At 44.3% G+C, this 14,415-nt stretch overlaps 1 pseudogene across 1 annotated transcript; it reads left to right on the top strand.

Annotated features, from left to right (window-relative positions):
* The first annotated feature begins 7,520 nt into the window (after positions 1-7,520).
* LOC147501711 (putative pectinesterase/pectinesterase inhibitor 20 pseudogene) lies at positions 7,521-14,053 on the top strand (annotated as a pseudogene). Its single transcript, XR_015220880.1, has 3 exons — positions 7,521-8,301; positions 12,637-12,984; positions 13,281-14,053. The product of XR_015220880.1 is annotated as a putative pectinesterase/pectinesterase inhibitor 20 pseudogene (transcript).
* The last annotated feature ends 362 nt before the right edge of the window (positions 14,054-14,415 follow it).

The following is a 14,415-nucleotide window of genomic DNA, read 5'->3' as shown; positions in this document are numbered from 1 at the left end:
CGAGAGGTGTCTTTCGGTGAAGCGTTCTCGCTTTAGTCTATCCTAGAAATATAGGTCCTCGACGTTACAAGAATTGGATATGCTAAGTAGCCTGTGAGCTCCTGAGAGCTGTCTGCTCGCTGAGAGCGTTCTCGCTTTAGTCGATCCTAAAAATATAGGTCCTCGACGTTACAAGAATTGGAGAGGCTAAGTAGCCCGTGAGCTCCCGAGTAGTGCGCTTTCGGCCGGCGTTCTGCTTTAGTCGATCCTAGAAATATAGGTCCTCGGCGTTACAAGAATTGGAGAGGCTAAGTACCGCGTGAGCTCCCCGAGAGGAGACGCTGCGCTTTCGAGAGCGTTCTCGCTTTAGTCGATCCTAGAAATATAGGTCCTCGACGTTACAAGAATTGGAGAGGCTAAGTAGCTTGTGAGCTCCTCGGTAGAGTCGCTTTCGGCGAGGCGTTCTCTCGCTTTAGTCGATCCTAGAAATATAGGTCCTCGACGTTAGAAGAATTGGAGAGGCTAAGTAGCCTGTAAGCTCCCCGGGTAGTCGCACTCAATACAATTAAATGGAGTAGATAGTATCGGTCGGACAAAAACTTGTGTTACATTAATGTGAACAAAAGATTTACAACATGAATGGCGCCATCGATAAATTTTTCGATGATAAGTATTCCAAGGTCGGGTAACATCTTCCCCTCTTGGGTTCTTATCCAAGATGCTCCATTGCCGGCGCGTTCACGATGTAGGGGCCTTCCCATGTGGGTGCTAACTTGGAATCGCCCCGCTTTTTTTTGAGTACTAGGTCTCCGGTTGAAAAGACCTAGGATGAACTCGCTTTTATTGTAGGAGTTCTTCGTGAGTTTGCTTGGTAAGATCGCGACTCGGACGGCAGCTAAGTCTCGCTTTTCTTCCAACAGTCGACGCCTCGCGGATAACACGGAGTCGTTATGCCTGACTCAACAAGTTCTGATCGAGTTGTAGTGACGGTCAGTTCGGTGGGAATTACGGCTTCTGTGCCATAACATAAGGAGAATGGCGACTTCGCCCGATCTTTGAACGAAAGTGGTGCGGTGAGCCCATAGAATGTTTTCCAACTGGTTTGGCCATTGGCTCTTATTCTTTTCAATCTTTTTCTTCAAATTTTCCAAGATTGCTTTGTTCTCGGCTTCCTTTGGCGTTACTCGAAATCTTCATGCGGAGAGAACGCATGAATGATCTTCCACTTGGCTAGGAACTCTTTAACTGTTCGGCCTTTGAATTGAGGCCCATTGTCCATTACTAGTGTATGTGGTAAACCAAATCTGGTGATAATGTGAGTCCAGATGAAGTTTCGGACATGGGGGACTCTTTGGCGCGGTCTTGAGAGGAATGGCCTCGACCCACTTGGTGAAGTAGTCGGTTGCAGCTAGGACAAAGCGGAAGCCAGTACTCTTCTGTGGAATGAATGGTCCCATGATGTCCATGCCCCACATGTGAAATGGCCACGGGCTCGCTATCTTGACGGGTTGAAGCGAGTTGGATGATATTGTGGCGAGCGTTTGGCATTTGAGACATTTGAGGACGTATGCTTTAGCATCGATCTGCATCCGGGGCCAGAAATATCCTTGAGAGATGGCCTTGTGAGCTAATGAGCGGCCGCCGGCGTGATTTCCACATTCGCCTTCGTGGATTTCGGCAAAAATCAATTGACCACGCTTAAAGGGTAATGCATCGTAAATGTGTGGGCCACCGGATTTCCTGAATAGCTTGTTTTGGACTAAACAATAACGCCGAAGCTTGATAAAGACTGGCTCTGGCCTTGGTACGCTCTCGTGGAGGCGTCCGCGTCTTGGATATAATCGATGATGGGCTGCATCCATGTTTGGCTCAACTGACTGGCGGAGAGAGGAAATAGGTCGCTTATCATCAAGGTGTGGTCGACTTGGTATGCAGGTCGGTCGACGACTTCTATGAGAACTTGTCGGGGAACGCAGCTCGGGGTCTGGGTAGCCAAATAAGCTAAACTGTCTGCGTGGCGGTTCTCCTCACGCAAGAAATGATGTATGTGTACCTGCTTAAAAGAAGGCAATAACTGATGAACGACCTGAAGATACTTGGAAAGGTTACCTTCGTGGGTAGTGTACTCTTTTGCAACCCGGCGAATCGACCGGTTCGCGAGTCACTATAGACTTGGAGCTCGTCGGCGCCGAAATGCGCAGTAAATCCATCCTTAGTCCCCTAATTAGCGCGCCGTTACTGGGCTTCATTGTTGGAAGTTGCAAAATCAATGCGGATGACTTTTCAATCATATTTCCGTCGGGAAACTAAGACGACTCGATGCCGCTTCCACCGAGATTACTCGAACCATCCACAAAGAGAGACCAAAGGCGATTTGACTCCGCTTTTGTGTCCGGGAGCTCGGTTTCTTGTCCCCGGTTAGGGTCATCGGATCGAAAATCTGCTAGGAAATCGGCGACGACGACCTTCGAGAAGTCGCGGGGGCGAACTCTATGTGGTGTTCTCCGAAGTTCTTCGCCCAAACCGCCATTCGAGTAGTCTTGTTTTCTTTGTGAAGGACTTTCTTCAATGGAAGATCGGTAAGAACTTTGATTTGATGTGCTTGAAAGTACGGCCTGAACTTCCGCAATCTGACAAAGCAAGGACGGCTCGTTCGAGAAGGAGTAATTCTTTTAATTTGGCGTGAGTGTCTTACTCGTGAAGTAGATCGGCTTCTCAATTGTTCTCCTCTTTAAAGAGAACCGAAATGATGGCTAAATCGAAACGGCGGATAAAGCCCCGGTGTCTCTCCATATACTTGGTTTGGCTAAGACGGGGCGTGGTGAGATACTCTTTGAGAGTAGCGAATGCATGATGACATTGATCGCTCCATGAAAACGGCTTCGCCTTTTTGAGGAGCCTGCAGAACGGTCTACACTTATCCGAGGCCCTTGATATGAACCGGTTGAGCCGCCAAGCACCATTCCCGACAATTTACGTATCGTTTCTTTGTGCGTGGATCGGGCATATCTAAGAACGCTTCGGATCCGGGTCGATTTGCCTCGATCCGTATTGCGACACGATACCCTAAAACTTGCGGAGGGCGCCCCAAAGAGGCATTTTTCGGGTTCGACTTCATGCCCGTCTGGCGTGAATCGGAGAACGCTTTGTTCTAGGTGGGTGAGGTGATCACCGGTTTTTTGCTTTTGACCACCATGTCGCCAATGTAGACCTCCATGGTGTCGCCTAACATGTCTTGGAACATGTCCGTGACCAGGCGTTGGTATGTCGCTCCAGCGTTCTTCAGACCGAACGGGAGGACGTTGTAACAATAGATCCCTTGTTCCGTAATGAACGAAGTCTTCTCTTGATCTTCCTCGGCGAGTGGGATTTGGTTGTACCCATGCGCGATCCATAAAGGAGAGGAGTTCCTGACCCACAGGTTTGGTCGACCGGTTAGTCAATCGCGAGGCAAAGGGAAAGCTATCTTTAGGCGTGGCCTGATTGACATTTGTGAAATCGACGCATAAGCGAACTGTGCCATTCTTTTTGGGGACGGCGACAATATTGGCAATCCACTCGGGGTAGTCTACCTTTCTGATGAAACCGACTTGCTTGAGTTTTTCGACCTCGTCATTGATGGCTTTTTTGAAAGCGGGGATAGTCGGCGAAGTCGTTGTTTGACCGGGTCTAGCATTGGGGTTCCGCGTTTAATTTGTGGCAAGCGAGGTTAGGATCGATTCGGCACATCGATATCGACCAAGCAAAACATCTTTATTCATTGATAAGAAATTTACAAGTTGGGATCCGAAAGTGGGGTCGAGGTTAGCCCCTACATATACAAACTTCGGTCGTCTTACGTGCCAAGATTCACTTTTTCTTTTTACGCCAATTTGGGGTTTTACAACCGGTGGCGAAGCACTACTTGGCTTCTCACTTCGGAGAAGCGGCTAAATCGTGGGGACGATCCGACCGGGTCGCTGATGGTGGAGCGACTTGCTTGACAAAGCGACGGGGGGTAGCCACGCGGGGGAGTGGGATCCGGCCGCAAAACACATTGATGGTGCGCGGTACGCTATTGGCAACCGTATGGCGGCATGGGCTGAGACGATCTCTCAAACTTTAATCGACGGCCAATCGTCGTTGGGTCAAAGCTAGAGGTCTTCGCCCGGTGCATTGAGGACTCGGGGAGCGAGTGCGGTATCGGCATGAGAGGACTTACGCTTGTAAGAGCCCCAGTTACGCTTGGCGGCAGCCGGGGTTGGACTTCTGCGACTAAGTCACGTGCCATTGTGTAGGCCGAGGATCCCGTATGGTGGGAAGCAATTCCGCGGCGGTCGCGATCCGTTGATTGGACTGGTTACAATGGTACGCTTCAAGTTGATTGCTTCTAAGCTCCATCATGCCTCGAGGTCCCGGGAAGCGGAGAACTTGATGTAAAGTGGGCCGATGCGCACGCATCGATGAATCCAAATCGTCCAAGGATGGCATTGTATGGCGACTTTGTCATTCGAAACGCAGAACCGAAAGTATTACGTAATCTTATCCTCTCGAGAGCCACCGATCTTCGGTAAGATAATGTCACCGATGGGGTCGGCTCGGAGCCATTGAACCGTAAAGGGGAGCGATTGTCGGCGAAAACGGACTTGGGAGGTTCATCTCTTGCATGGTGTGGTAAAATAAGATGTCACGAGAACCGCCGAGTCGATCGGGGACGCTGGCATCATCCGGTCGCTGATTTTGACATGAACGACCAATCGTCATTATTATGAGGAAGGCGGACTTTGCTTAAGTCGGCCTCTGTGAAAGTGATATCGCTGCTGCTTAGCGACTGAACCAGCGGCGGAGTGGAGCTGCATGAAGTAAAATGATAAACTTCCGAAGAGCGCCGACCGGCGTCTTTTCTCTCGGGAAGAGGTCCGCGAAATCGTCCGAAAGGTAATCACATGAATAGTCGCGAGCATTGTCACGATCGGACGAGTCTTGCCTTCTCGTGGCGAAACGATCACGGGGCGTCCCTCTTGTGAGGACGAGCACATTACCCTTTGGCGGTGGCGGTGAGGTGGAGATCGACTACGCATTACCGACGAACGACAACTTGTGGCGCAGTCGCCATCGGGGAATGCTAATGTAGTGTTTGATATAACCGGCTTCCACCGTGTCTTGGAGATAATGCTTGAGCCCCGGCAGATGCATCAGTTTCATGGCACTTTGCTTTATGAAATGCACAAAAAGGCTTGCCGGTCGATCTCTGGCTGCACCGATGGTTAGGCTGGAAAAATGAGGCGCCGCTTAATCTTATCCAAAGATGTGGATGGGGGAACGGTCGACGATGAATTCACCGGCCGTTATCCGATCGCACGAGTCATTTCTTTGGGAAAGCGACTGGCGCTTCTTGCCCGGGGGAACGATCCGAGACCGGCGACCTCGTGGCTCTTTGCTAAACCATGGAGTTTTAAAGTTTCTTGCAACTTGATGTACTTGTCCACGCTTGGCGTAGAGCTCGGACGGTGTCTCTGGGGCGTTCCTTCATCAACGACCTAGCTAGGTCATTGTTTACGCTTCGGCAAGCATTGGAAAAGGCCGATTAATGGCGAAAAGATTCTTTCAAGCCACTTTCCATGCATGCCAGCCGATTCGGCCTTGAACCGTCCCTAGGAATTCCGCGAATAGTTTAAGCCCTCCTTGAATGATAATTGAAACGAGAGAATCAAGATCGCCTTCTTCCGCTTTGTGGGCGTCTTGGTGGCGAACAAATCGATAAAAGTTGTTGAAAGTGTTTATAGAATCGGACTCGATTGAAAAGAACCAATCGAGGCGCCATCCTTGAAATTTGGCCGGAAATAATCTGCGATGGAGATAATCAAACTTCGGGTGAGTTGTAGAGTGCCAAACTCGAATATAGCGAGCCACATCTTTGCACCGGGGCATGTCTTTGCCGTCGTACATGGGAAAGCGTGGCTGGATAAAGTCGTGTGGAGAGGATTTACTGAGGACCTCTGCGGTGAACGGAGATGCGCGATACGTCTTAAGCATCTTGTGTACAATCTGTGTCGAGTCCTTCTTCGCAGGTCCGCCAATCCTTTGGGATAACTTCGTTAAAGGCGATTAACGCCATTGATCTTGTGTTCGCCCGTTGCCGACTTGTTGTTGCTGGTAACTATCCACCTGAGCACGTAACGTAGCATTTTCCTCCCTGAGCAAGGAAATGCTCGCATTCGTTATTCCCAACTGGTGGGCAAGGTTCTGAACTTGATCTTCTATGCTAACCATGCTTCGGGTGGAGAGGTAGAGGTATTAATCGATCTAAAGTGGCTCTCCGATGTCGAAACCACGTGACGGCGCCAATGTAAAGGGCGTTTTAGTTCTCTCGATTCTGATGAGGAGGGCGAGATGGGTTTGGACTTTGGATGGGACCGAGGTCGCCGCGTGAAGCGACCGCCCACGATCTTCTCTCGTTTTCCTTTTTTGGGAGAAGAATCGGTCCGAAGCGTAGTTCCGATAGATGGTATTTATAGGATTCTGGGAGTGGAGATCCTTCAGACACGTGTACCCTTTGTGTACAAATGTAGGGTAGAGATCGTGAATGAGTGCTGGAGTGGTTTTGGTGTAAGTCATGCTCTGATTGGGAGTTGGCGCGGTAGTCCCTATTTCCCGGTGGTGGGAAATACAAATAAGATTTTGGCAATGATTACATCTGGTGGGGCGCGTTCTGTCTCTGGCAAAGTGTTCGTACTGAAGTATCTTTGTTCGTACCACCTACTTGTAAGGAGTCGCTCGCAGATCGGTCTTGGAGGTCGATGCGTTGAGGTCGCTTGTGCTTCGTCTGCAATGTTCCTTAGTGGGGATATTGCTCCCCTACACACCTACTTCTAAGGAGTCGCTCGCAGATCGGTCTTGGAGGTCGATGCGTTGAGGTCGCTTGTGCTTCGTCTGCAATGTTCCTTAGTGGGGATATTGCTCCCCTACATTGACGACATCATAAGAATCGAATGACAACTACTTGAGACTTAACTTTAATGAGAATAAATTAAACGATCCGATCGGGGATTTGTATGCTCTAGGATCTTTGAGCAACACTCTCTCAACGCAATGCAAAGTTAGGCACTCTCACTCCCACGCTCCAGGGGACTAAGACAAGATGAACAAAACAAATATTACACAAAGCACTGCGCATCTGTGCACATTGAACATTCGCAACCTAAAACCTGACGAGCACAACTAAAAGCCTAGCTACCTAACATTTTTCTTTTCCGGCCACCCAAGTCAACTGCTTGGTGTTCCTAGTAATGCTCTCTTTATTAAGCCTATCTGGAGCTTGATTTTCCCTTTGACATAGAAAAAAACAAATGAAAAAACCAACGAATATCCTTCCTCTGACATTCAAGTATTCAACGACAGCAAATCCTTTTATACAAAGGTGACAGCAGGTAGACTAGTTAATTAGACCTGGCTCAGCGGGTCAGACGATCAGTGAGTCTGCTTTTTCTATATATATAAACGAACACAATTCATAATTTCTCAAGTACGTGCATTACTCAACCTTGTAGTTGGTCACAATCATGGTTTCTACGCGCGTCTTCTCTCTATTCAGTATTCGTGTTTTTGTCATCGTCATTGCTTTCTCACCAAATTCACTTTCAACCATCTTTACTTCATCAACGCCAATCTCGTCTGATGATGTTTGCACTAGGACAGTCAATCCCTCTTTTTGTCGAGCTACACTGCCCCTTAATGTGTCGTGGGACCTCTATGATTATTCTCATTTTTCTTTCAGTCAATCTTTATCACTCGCTAGAATGCTATCATCTTCAGTGACCAAGTTTCTCAAAATCTCCTCTGTATTACCAATATCCGTGATTCAAGCTCTTTCAGATTGTAAGCAACTAGCTGAGTTGAACGTCGATATGTTGTTACACACAGTGGGAACTCTAAACTCCACCAAATCATCAATTGATAGTTTGCTCGCGGAAGACCTACGTGCCTTGCTTAGTGCCATAGAGACAAACCAACAAACTTGTTTAGATGGTCTTCAGTTTACTTCATCATTATCATCTTGGAGTGCTGCAAGTGATCTTCTTACCAATTTATCTAATGACAAGAAAATGCATAGTCTTTCTCTTGCATTGTTTTCACGTGCTTGGGTTCGTGAAATAACAAGTGCAATAAAAAAAGTGTTACGACCTAAAAAATCCCTCTCCCTCCTCTTTTCTCCCTCTTTTCTTCTTCACTCTTCTTTTTCTTTTTATACTGTTGTCCTCATAGGCCTAAATAAGGCCATAACAGTTGCCCCCTCTTGGTACCGCGTACCGTTAATTTGTCCTGTGGTGCCAAAAAGCCAGAGTTCGTTTTACTATTTCCACTTCTACAAATTCTATCACGGTACACTTATCTTCATTCCTAATACCAAACTTACCTGAACCGCAATTTACATTAACAACAACAGTTCTTTTTTACCAAGTATTCCAGCTCCACACAAAATTATCTATTATTACTTAACAACGTTTTTTACTAGCAGCTAGAGAATTAGTTAAGTCACAGGAAGCAAATAACAGCCTTGAAAGAGAACGTCCGTCACAAGACTAGTGTGATGCTACTATCTTCATATGATTGCCCAAGACCAACTTATTTATTACCCTCACACTGCTAAAGAAATGAAATGTGGGGTAGCATTCACACAGGGAATAAAGTAGGAACAAGCAGTGATCTTACATAGCTGAGACAAAAGACCAGCTATTCTGTTGTCTCATTTCAATAACAATGAGCTAACTCAAGAGGGGACTCCATCTAACAACTTCTCATGTTGCAGAAAAATTAATGAGTAAACGATAAGCTAATTGTGGTCAGAGTGTTACTGAATTGGTAAAACTTGCACATGCAATCCTTTTGAAAAGGAGTTCCCACATCCCTTTACTAATTGCTTCTTCAACCTATGACCTGATCTATTTACTAGTTATCAAAATTTAGATCTTTTGGCAATGAAAGGCGGAGTGCTGAGGACTACATCAGCTTGGCTGTTAGGCATAGGCATAGAAGCAAACACGAATCCTTTACAAGAGCCCAACGAAGTATTTGATTCAGGAGACCATAAAGTTTGACATAACTAAAAATTCTATGCAGGTGACTCTTCTATTCGGATTCTCTAAGTTATCAGTTTCACTGTAAACTAGCTACAGAAAATGATCAAGAAAAGAAACGTGAGACCCGGTTCCAAGCCCTGTGAACCATAATACTTACATAATAATAGATGTATACATACAAGTGCTTTCATCCATTGATATTCATGGACTATGTTTCCATTACATTGATGCACTGGCTTGTATATCTGACATTCTTACAATCTGAATGATTTTATAGTCTCTTAACGAGGTCTCAGAATTTAAGAGTTCAGATTAAATAAGGAGTTCATAATACGGGTAAAGCTGTATATTCTAGCCCATATTCGTCAGATGTGCAAACATTCAGTAATCAATCATAATATAAATGTAAACAAATGAAAGAACCACTCAATTCAAATACTCGAAGAAATTATTTAGTTGATTCATATAGGAGTGACCATATAAACTGAAACATATAATGCTATACACAGTTAAGACCTGGAGACTCTCGCCAGGGTATGTGACAAATCATGCTTCCTTTCATATCTTTAAATGGAATATGTTTAAAGCAGAACATCAGTCAGAAAAATAATGAAAAAAGTACGTATATACATTTATGAGATGCAATCAAAATATGATGCATTAGAATTGTGTATTATGCATTAGAAAGCTAAGGAGATAACAAATTAGAAGACCCCTGCCTGTTAAAACAGATACTAATATAACTATGAAGACGGAAGGAAATCAACAACCAAGTTATAATATTAAACACTAACATCTGAAGAAGTTTCCTTCGAGGAAATGGGGAAGTGAGAAGGACAACATGTACCAACAAAGCCAGAAATACCTATCACGACAAACTGCTCCAAAATATGTCACTATGCATAAGGATAAGAAAATACCATACACTGGGTAGCACTTTGAATATCTTATTGTCTGTTCATCTGCAAACTTGAAGTCTTTGTCAAGAGGCAGCAAGCTTCATGAGGAACATTTATGACCAAAACCCACTATAACAAAATCTGAACCTATGTATTTTACAAAAGTGCCATCAGTTGGGCTAATGAGCATTAGACTTTCATTTCCTTAATAGTTCATCGTAAGCATATGCCTTGCCCAATTGCGTAAGGCTCTGTTTCAACTTGGACAAAGTTTTAGAGTGCAACTTCATTCCCTTCTCTATAATATCTTCTGCGTACTTGCGTGCCGCTGGCAGTCTATTAAGTCTATTGAGGTCACGGAGCCCGACAATAAGCTTGTTTCCACCTATCTCCCAACCAGGCATCATTTCATTCTCAAGCATGCATTTCCAAACTTTTATAGCCATATCAGGATCACCAACATCCACGTAAAGCGCAAGTGCAGTGCTACAGTTTTCGCGAGTGGGAATAAACTCATTTTTTTTTTACCATCTCATTGAAAATGACTGAAACTTCTCGCACTTTCCTAAGCTTAAGCATTAACTTAAGAAGGTTACTATAAGTTTTCGAATCAGGAAAAGCTCCATAGAAAACCATCCCCTTAAAAGAAAGCCCCTTCTTATATGTTTCCACGTTTGAACCAATTATTTTAAACACGAATATATTGTGATATGAGAACACCCTCCATCTCTTTGAACGCCAGTCACCATTTTCCTCATAATCCACTCTTTCCTTTTGACCAAATACTTGAGTATCTGTATATGACTATTTGTTATATTCGCATGCCCCCAAGTTGATGCCAGCTGGTTTGGTAAAACAAGCCAGGGATCAACTAACAAATGTAACTATTGGATCCGAATATCATCTTGCCCCCAAGTACTGCTGGTCCTCAGGGATACTTAGCTCTTTCCTTGCTTAGGTTGCCCCCAAGTGTTAATTAGAACACACATTCGTGCCCTTTACATTTTTCGGATTGGCCCAAACGCCGCATCAAGGACTTGCCCCTTTTTCATTTTTAGGACTGCCCAACATGCTACATCCAGGAATTGCACCCTACAGTTTTTTATTCGAACCGGCGTACCATGCCAAGTCCAGGGACAACTATTATCTGCCCCCGAGTCTTTGATTCGGACTGGCGTACCATGCCGCGTCCAGGAGACCTCCGCCCCCAAGTGTTTGATTCGGACCGGCGTACCATGCCAAGTCCAGGGACAACTATTATCTGCCCTCGAAGTCTTTGATTTGATCGTACCATCATGGCGTCCGGGACCTCCGCCCCAAGTGTTTGATTCGGACCGGCGTACCATGCCAAGTCCAGGGACAACTATTATCTGCCCCCGAGTCTTTGATTCGGACTGACATACCATGCCGCATCCGGGGACCTCCGCCCCCAAGTGTTTGATTCAAACCGGCGTACCATGCCAAGTCCAGGGACAACTATTATCTGCCCCCGAGTCTTTGATTCGGACTGGCGTACCATGCCGCGTCCGGGGACCTCCGCCCCCTAGTCTTTGATAAAAGAAAAACAATGAAAGCAAACCTCAGATCGGGTAGGAGAACCCATCCAAGTACAGTTCCATAATGAATTTGACATGGTAGAATGAACAAATAGGTAAATAAAAAAACAAGCAAATTTAGTAGAGAAAAGATGCATACCAACCAAACATTCGCCCAAACTTCACCATTTACATATTCCAATTCATTGAGATTACGAACTTCATGACCTTTGTATATGACAATTGCTTTCCTTATGACTAAAGAAAAAGTTTAGGCGAAGCACAAATATTGATTAGATTATATCGATCATAACTGAAACCAATATTCTTCTTATGTCACTTGGAACAATATTCAATTAGTGGAAGGGAAGGTAAATCGTCATTTGATGAATTACAATAAAATAAACCAAGGAAGAAAAAAAAAAAAAAAAAAAAAATGCAGCACAAAAATGTCCCCTCAGAAAAATTACTGAAGAAATTAAGAAAATATAGGTCTCTAAACTCCATTTTGTATGAGCATATGGGTACAAGTGTTGGACTCCATCAGGGAGAACGACTATCCAAAAAAACTGGATTTGAGACAGCATATTCCAGCCTAATCAACATATCCTCTTAAGTATGAATTTGATGTAATGTATTTGGTAAAAGACCATACGACGCTAAACAAAGACAACACGAACTTGGGCTGTAAGAAATAAAATATACATTACCAGTTGTTTTCTTTGGCAACTTTAAAGTAATAAAGAGAAGTGTAAGTACGGAGAGAAGAAAACAGAGGATGAGAAGAGTGTCTTTTTTCTCATTAAGAGAGGCAGAAGAAGAAAGAGTGTCTTTTTTCTCATTAAGAGAGGCAGAAGAAGAAGCCATAAAAGAAGAAGTAAGAGTTTTGAAATTATTTCTTCTCCAATGACCCGTATGCCATTGATGGTGATATTCATGTATCAAAACAGATACAAAAGTTAAAACAAAAATGACATAAAGAGAAGATGGTGTTAGAGAACAAAACGATGCGGTAGAGAACAATAACTTTTTGTTCTGTTCCCCACAGACGGCGCCATTGTTACGACTTAAAAAATCCCTCTCCCTCCTTTCTTCTTCACTCCTCTTTTTCTTTTTATACTGTTGTCCTATGGGCCTCCTCTTTCGGACTTATGGGCCTCATAGGCCTAAATAAGGCCATAACAAGAAGGGTGGAAGCTAAGGTTCTCCGGAAATGGAACGCGAATAATTCATTGAGGGGTGTCCGAGTTAATGAATCTGTCGTCGTCAATCCAGATGGCACTGGGGATTTTGTAACTATTAGTGATGCTATCAGTGCAGCTCCAAACAATACCAACATTACCAACGGCTATTTTGTGATTTTTATTGCGCCTGGGGTTTATGAAGAGTACGTCAATGTGACTCAAAACAAGATGAACCTAATGATGATTGGAGCTGGTATCAACAGAACTGTGATCACTGGAAAAAGAAGTGTTGGTGATGGATGGACTACTTTCAATTCTGCAACCTTCAGTAAGCTGACTCTTATCCTTGCACTGTATAATTCTTTTTCTTGCTATGCTTCAAACATAATTAGAATTTCTCCTATTACCAAAAAGTAAAATTTTCAACGAACTTTCGACTCGCACCCAGTTAATTTCTAAATCATCTGACTACATTTAAATAGTTGCCGAGGAGTCATAGTAATATTGTATTTGTCTAGACTCAAATGTCATTGGAGTATAAGCTTCTGATTGCAGTTTAATTGTTTTTACTTCCATCCCAAGTGATAAAATTGTGATTACTTAACTTTAGTAATTTCTTTGCAGTTGTGGTTGGACAAGGGTTTGTTGGGGTTGATATTACTATTCGAAACACCGCAGGGGCCATCAAGGGCCAAGCAGTGGCGCTTCGAAATGGGGCAGACACGTCAACATTCTACCGATGTAGCTTCGAAGGATATCAAGATACACTATATACTCATTCTTTCAGGCAGTTCTATAGAGAGTGTGATGTTTATGGGACAGTTGATTTCATATTTGGTAATGCAGCTGTAGTGTTACAGAATTGCAATCTATATCCTAGGTTGCCCATTCAAGGACAATCCAATGAAGTCACAGCACAAGGTAGAACAGATCCTAACCAAAACACCGGGACTTCAATACATAATTGTTCTATTACAGCCTCCGCAGACTTGGCTTCAAGCAATGACACTACGATGATGATTGATGACGTATTTGGGACGACCATGGAAAGAGTATTCCAGGACTGTTTATATGAAGTCATGTATGGATAGCTTAATAGCACCAGTTGGTTGGGAGTTGGGACATATGGTCTGGTGATTTCGCTCTGATATTACGCCGAATACAACAATTCCGGCCCAGGATCAAATACTTCAAATAGAGTTACATGGCCTGGTTACCATGTCATAGATGCCACTGATGCGGTCAAGTTCACTGTCTCAGAATTTATAGTTGGGGACGCATGGTTACCTCAGACTGGTGTACGTTATACTGGTGGCCTTGTAATTTGAACTTCTAGAGGCCAATTTGACGTTTACTCGAGTTATAAGCCAAGGCGTTCCTCTCTGTTTCCTACTAAATAGATTGTGCTTGTTTGCAAATACAAATTCCCACGTAAACTGGTGAACATAATATTTTTGTACTAAAGCAGAGTGTATAGCAAATTGTTAGTAGGTGTACCCAGCGCTAAAACTAAACAAAGGATGCAAATTTAGTGAAAAGTTTGCTACCATTTCTGAACTGAAAAAAACTCTACCTATATTATATTGCGTCTTTGGAGACGGAACTTTGGTGGTAAAGAAACCTATCAACATCTTGAAACATCCCTACTTCACAAGTTTACCTGACCAATTTTACAGGCAAACAAGCAGAGCCATACGCCCATACTTACTAATCAACCACATGGAATTCCCAACTGTAGGAGGCAAACAAGTAGAGCCAT

Source organism: Coptis chinensis, chromosome 4 (genome assembly GCF_015680905.1).
Source record: "Coptis chinensis isolate HL-2020 chromosome 4, ASM1568090v1, whole genome shotgun sequence".
NCBI lineage: Eukaryota > Viridiplantae > Streptophyta > Magnoliopsida > Ranunculales > Ranunculaceae > Coptis > Coptis chinensis.
The sequence above is the reverse complement of the archived record's forward strand: the minus strand, read 5'-3'. Positions and strand labels throughout refer to the sequence as shown.